Below are 6,451 nucleotides of genomic sequence, written 5' to 3'. Positions count from 1 at the left end.
GACCTTTTACCCACAGAAATGAATAAACTAGTAAAGCGGATTCCTCCAGACATAGGTCTTCAGCTGGCACGGTGCATTTTGACAGATTTCTGTTAAGCGTGCGCAGCATTATACAAAGTCATTGCCATCTGCATGTTAATCCATTTGCCATGACATGGTGTGCACATTTAACTGTAAGCATGGACCACAACAGCAGTTTTACTCTTATTACAATTGATTGTTGGCTCATTCGTGCAACAGAAAGAAAAGCAACTCAAGTGAAAAATAAAGAATCCAAAACTGATTCAAGTGAAGCACTGCTGCCATATATGTACTTATGTAATGGGGGGGGGGGGGGTTTACAATCAAATAAATTTGAGAACCACTGTATAGAGCACTTTTTAAAAAATGGGTGGGTGGGGGTAATATCTCAGGAATTCCTTGATCAAATGGTCCTGCATTTGCATCATGAACCCCACCCAAATCCCTGTTGCAAATTTCAGCACACCTCTCCATAACTCAGCTATCGGGTCCCACTTCTTCCTGGACCCTCCATGCCCCTGGTAAGGTTGGAGGGAGGAAGCTAGTGCTGCTGTGAGGAGTCCATGTACCAGCTGGAGATAGCAAATGGAAAGAGAGCAGAGATTCAGAGTCCCCATCCCAAATCTGGGCCTAGTGCATTGGGAAGGAGCCCTGCATAGCCCTCTGCAGCATAGGGGGCTCCCAGAGGTGTGAAGCAGCCCATTCATCTCAGTGGAATGTTCTCAGATGAAAGAGAATAGAGTCTGAAATATTAGCTCAGAGATGTGTGAACTGCTCATTCATCTCAATGGATTCTTTCATCCACCTTCTTTGTCTTAGTGCTTTGATGCCAGTGCTAAGCACCAAGCATACTGATTCTCAACCCCCCAGTGCCATTCAGTGCCTAGTAGGTGAACTGAGCATGCCTATTCCCAGTGTCCAGCACAGACCTGGTCCATCATGCCTCATGTTGCTCAGCCTGAGTGCAGCAAATCTATCTCATCGGAGCACGGATTCATCTTGGCTCAGACCCTTGGGCTGGCCTCTCTGGTTTCTTTATCAAAGTATCAGCTAGTCCCTGCCATATCAACCCAGCCCCACACCACTATACTGGGTTTCATGTTACAGATGTAGGGCAACTCTACACTACAAAATAATGTAAGTTAGGTCTACTTAGACATACAGCCACCGCAGTAATGAAATCACTTTTGTATGTCCATGCTATATGCTCCTTGTGTTTGCAGAGCTTGCTTCACTGCAGGGAATAGCGTGCTGTGGGTAGCTATCCCACTGTGGAACTTGCCATCAGCTAGCACATAGTATTTTGGGAAGGGTTTGCAAGGCCTCATGAACCCTGACTCCCTACTCTTATTTCAGGAGCTAGTTTAGGGCTCTCCACATCTCTCTACAGCATAGGCAGGAGAGTATAGAAGTGTGAAGTGGCCTGTTCATCCCAATGGGATGTTCTCAGTTAAATCAGAACAGTTCTTTGAAATTATGACAGCCAGACACCAATAGCCCAGAGAGGTATGAGCGGACCCATTCATCTCAATGGGTGTTCTCCCCACCATTTTTGGCAAATGAGTCTTGCAAAGGTGATTGGGAGGGTGGTTTCAGTGTCCCATGATGCAGTTTTCTCCATCCCATAATTTTATCTGCATCCCATAATGTTTCATGTCTTTTTTCAAAAGCCCTCTGTGAGCAATATGGATCCTGCACAGCTCTGCACTGTTGTGATGAGTGTTGTAAGCACAATGTGCCTGATCCTGCAGTATTTGCAGAGCTGCCAAAGGAGCTGCAGGGAACACGACAATTCCTTGGAGGCTTGGATATAGAGAGAAACAATTCAAGGGTGTTGTTGGCATTCACAGGGCAGCTGCAGACAGTGGAGCTCCAGTACTAAGCTCTAGAAACAAGCACGGACTGGTGGAATTGTATCGTTATGCAGGTCATGGGATGACAAACAGTGGCTGCAGATCCACAAATACTGGTGGATTACTGGGGACATTTTACTGACATCAGCACGGGATGGTCAGGAAAGGTGCATGACGCATGCATCTTTAAGAACACAAGGCTGTTCAGAAATCTGCAAGCAGGGACTTTTCTTTCCAGACCATATGATTACCATTGGGGATGTTGAAATGCCAATAGTGATCCTGGGAGACTGAGCCTACACCTTAGTCCCATGGCTCATGAAGCCATACACCAGCCAACTTGACAGTAGCAAGGAGCACTTCTATTCCAAGCTCAGCTAGTGCAGAATGACAGTTGAATGTGCCTTTGGCCAGTTGAAAGGCCGCTGGCGCTATCTACTCATGAGATTAGACCTCAGTGGAAAAAATATCTCCATGGTTATAGCAGCCTGCTTCATAATATTGTGAAGCAAATGCGGAAAAGTTTCCAGTGGGGTGGAGGTGGAACGGCTGTCTGCTGATTTTGAGCAGCCGGATACCAGGCCTATAAGAAGAGCTCAATGTGGAGCTATACAGCTCAGGGAGGCTTTGAAAGACCATTTTAATAGTGAGCCACAGTAATGTGTGTTGCCATAGAATGCTCTGCCTGGCCTTGGGTTTTTTTTTGCACTCTGGTATGAACCTTGTGTGCGTATAGTAATATGACATTACAAATGCACCTATAGCCATTATCTGTGAATGATGTCAGACCCAGCCAGCATATGTTGTGAACTAATAAAGATGAATTAAGCTTCTATAAATAGACTTTTATTCCAAACAGACATATTTAGAACTGAATGAAATTTTATAAATACAAAGAAAATAATCTTTGAAAAGGAAAGAACAGTCATTTCTATTTTACAAACATTCACCAACCGTGTCTCTCACAGGTATGCACAATTGTGATTGTCTGTACTCTCCCCCAGGGTGGAGCGGTATGGGTAGTGCAGTGGCCCTGGACATAATGTGGAATGTGTGGTGGTGGGGTGTAGGGAGGTGCCAGAATGCTGTTCTCTAGGGGCTGAAGAGGGAGAGGAGCACAAGTCTGTTGAACCTGAAGTTCAACAAGAGTCTCCAGCATGTCTGTTTGCAGCTGGAGAAGTGCTATCATCTCCCGCTGCATGTCTCTCCTTTTCCTGTGCTTTTTGCCTGTCCACATTATCCCTGTCCATTCTGCCTACGAGGGTAATCCTCCAAGCCCTGTGCTCTGTATTTGAAGCCGCAGAGGCTTGCAGGATCTCTTGGAACATGTCATTCCACATAGAATCATAGAAGATTAGGGTTGGAAGAGACCTCAAGTCATCTAGTCCAACCCCCTGCTCAAAGCAGGACCAACACCAACTAAATCATCCCAGCCAGGGCTTTGTCAAGCCTGACCTTAAAAACACCTAAGGATGGAGATTTCACCACCTCCCTAGGTAACCCATTCCAGTGCTTCACCACCCACCTTGTGAAATAGTGTTTCCTAATATCCAACCTAAACCTCCCCCACTGCAACTTGAGACCATTGCTCCTTGTTCTGTCATCTGCCACCACTGAGAACAGCCGAGCTCCATCCTCTTTGGAACCCCACTTCATGTAGTTGAAGGCTGCTATCAAATTCCCCCTTACTCTTCTCTTCTGCAGACTAAACAAGCCCAGTTCCCTCAGCCTCCTCTCATAAATCATGTGCCCCAGTCCCCTGATAATTCTCGTTGCCCTCTGCTGGACTCTCTCCAATTTGTCCACATCCTTTCTGTAGTGGGGGGCCCAAAACTGGACACAATACTCCGATGTGGCCTCACCAGTGCTGAATAGAGGGAAATAATCACTATCCTTGATCTGCTGGCAATACTCCTACTAATGCAGCCCAATATGCCATTAGCCTTCCTGGCAACAAGGGCACACTGCTGACTCTTATCCAGCTTCTCATCCACTGTAATCCCAAGTCCTTTTCTGCAGAACTGCTGCTTAGCAGTCAGTCCCCAGCCTGTAGAGGTACATCCTCTTCCTTCTCCTCATCTGGCTGAGCCGCTCTGCTGGTGTAGATAGAGAGATCCTCAAGGCCACATTTCCAGCTGTAAAAGATACATAGCACTGAGGTACTATTGAGAGCACATTCACAAGATAAATAGAAGCTTGGTATACTGAACTCCCTCCCCTTGATCCACACAAGTTACAAGCACTACATTCTCACTTCTCCTTGGGATTCATAGAGCACAACAGTCCCAGCCATGGTTAGTACAGCCTGGGGGGGTGGGGGGGGGAAGGGGGAAGTTGGGACAATAATAGGGGGTAGCTCATGGGCATGAGTGTATGTGGAAAAGGGCAACTGAACTGAATACTGGCACCGTTTTCCACAGATTTTATCTGATAACTCACTCCTGAAGGTAACGGAGGCTAAAAGGGAACAGCTCCTGCATGTGTCAGGCTGCAGACCAGGTCTGTATGCTGCTAGCCTGTGTGCTGCAATGGTGCCTGCTGAAGAAATTGCTGCGTGGCGTGGGAAAGTGTCCTACCACGGCAGAAGAAATAAGGCAGCCCTTCCCAGAAACCTTTGGCAGAGGATTGCAGACTATCTCCAGGAAAGTTTCAATGAGATCTTTATGAAGGATTCACGGGACATCCTGGTGCATATAAACAAGTTGTTCTGCAGGGCCCCCTCTGCCTCACTGTACAGGGGAATGAGAAACAGACAGCAGCTCTATCTCTATTGGCTATTTCACTACTTCTTCTTGCATGTAAATGAACAGATGTGTCCCTGCAATATCAAACTCTATCTTCCCTCTCCTGCATCAGGCTCGCCTGTGTTGGACTGTAGGGACTGGCTCGACTGCTCTGGAGTCAAACACAGGTCCTGGCTTGCTGCACCCACAGTATCCCCCGGTCACCTGTCCCCTGTACTCCCTCTCTTCCTCATCCAACACCTCCTCCTCACTGTTCACTCCATGGGCCTCGATAGGATTCTTGGGGGTGGTGGTGGGGGCTCCGCTAAGGATGGCATGCAGCTCTTTGTAAAAGCAGCATGTCTGCAGCTCCATACCAGAATGGCCATTAGCCTCCCTTCTCTTCTGGTATGCCTGCCACAGCTCCTTGCCTTTCACACAGCAGGTCCCTCTTGTAGCTCTTCTCCCCCATGCTCCGAGTGATCTCATATATATCGACACTTCTGTGGTTGGATTGGAGCTGTGCCTGCATAGCCTCTTCTCCCCACAGATCCAGGAAGGAGATCCATCACCACCTGCCTCCTACAGGCAGGAGCATGTCCGCAGCGTGGAGCTGGCATGGTCAGCTGGGCAGTTGCTAGGTGAGCTCTCCACACTGAACAAACAGGAAATGGAATTTCAAAAAAAAGGGGTGTGGGTATATCTGGCCACCAGGCAGCAGAGTTCAAGTGGTCATGATGGGCCATTGGGGGACACCTCCTGAAGGCCACTAAAGTTGAACTAAGTAACACAGTGTCTACACCGACACAGTGTGACATAGTTATGGCAAAGCAAAGTGCTACTCCTCATGCAGAGGTGAAGTTACTAAGTCAGCGTAGCAGGCACGTTACATAGGCAGGAGTGATATTTTAGTGTAATTGTTTACAGAGTTAGGTCAATGTAAGCTGCCTTGAATTGACCTAACTGTAGTCTAGACCAGGCGGGAGTACTGTCCACCACCACCAATGGCGTTCAGTGTTGCAAACTTTCTATAAGTAGCAATGATAAAGCTTTAATAAAAGCAATAATTTCTGAAATATTTCTAAACCTTGTCCTTCATACCATTCAATAGCTGAGCTCAGCTGCAGTCTACAGATACAAATTTAAGAAGGGGCTCCCTTATTTTTTTTCTCAAGTTCTGCATCCCAAAACTTAAAATAATCTGAACATTTTATATACAGCTCTTTCGGGGGGACCTGTATCTCAGGAACCCCTTGAACAAACAATCCTAAATTTGCACCACTAACTATACCCCAGCCCCTTTTGTGGCACACCAGTTTTAAAGACACTCTCCCCATTTTGCATGGGTTTTAGAACAATAGGAATATTAAACTCAGCTTCTTATGGGGGAAGGCAGTATCTGAGGAACCCCTTGCCCAGATGAATCCAAATTTGCATCACTAACTGCCCCTGGTGCTGCTAATGCAGAAAAATTTTCTAAACCATAGGCAGCGGCTTCCTCTAGGCTCCATTCCAGGCCCTGCCCCTGCCCCCACCCCCACCCCTTCCCCCAAATCCCCATCTCTGTCCCGCCTCTTCTGGCCCCCGCTCCACCACAGGCCCAGCCCCCCCATCCCTTCCCCCAAGCTCCCACCCTGCCTTTTCCCGCTCCGCCTCTTCCCACCCAGTTCTGCTCCCTCCCCCCAGCGTGCCCCAACGGCGCCTATGTTCTAAACCATTTGAGCTCTACTCCAGAGTTGGCTGCATATGGAGTAAGCTATTTTCAACACAATTGCCAACAGTCACAACACTAGGAAAGCCCTTAAGTGTGTATGGCAGCAACTTTGGGCCTGCCCCTGAAAGTGCTCTGTTGGC

The 6,451-nt window shown here is 47.6% G+C and overlaps 1 long non-coding RNA gene across 1 annotated transcript; it reads right to left on the bottom strand.

The window, feature by feature from the left end:
- Positions 1–2,704: 2,704 nt before the first annotated feature.
- Positions 2,705–6,117, bottom strand: LOC140901089 (uncharacterized). Its single transcript, XR_012155768.1, has 2 exons — positions 4,975–6,117; positions 2,705–4,009 (listed from the first exon to the last, which is right to left on the bottom strand). It is a non-coding gene; the product is annotated as an uncharacterized LOC140901089 (long non-coding RNA).
- Positions 6,118–6,451: the final 334 nt, after the last annotated feature.

Source organism: Lepidochelys kempii, chromosome 20 (genome assembly GCF_965140285.1).
Source record: "Lepidochelys kempii isolate rLepKem1 chromosome 20, rLepKem1.hap1, whole genome shotgun sequence".
NCBI classification, from domain to species: Eukaryota; Metazoa; Chordata; order Testudines; family Cheloniidae; genus Lepidochelys; species Lepidochelys kempii.
This window is presented reverse-complemented; position numbering and strand designations above follow the sequence as displayed.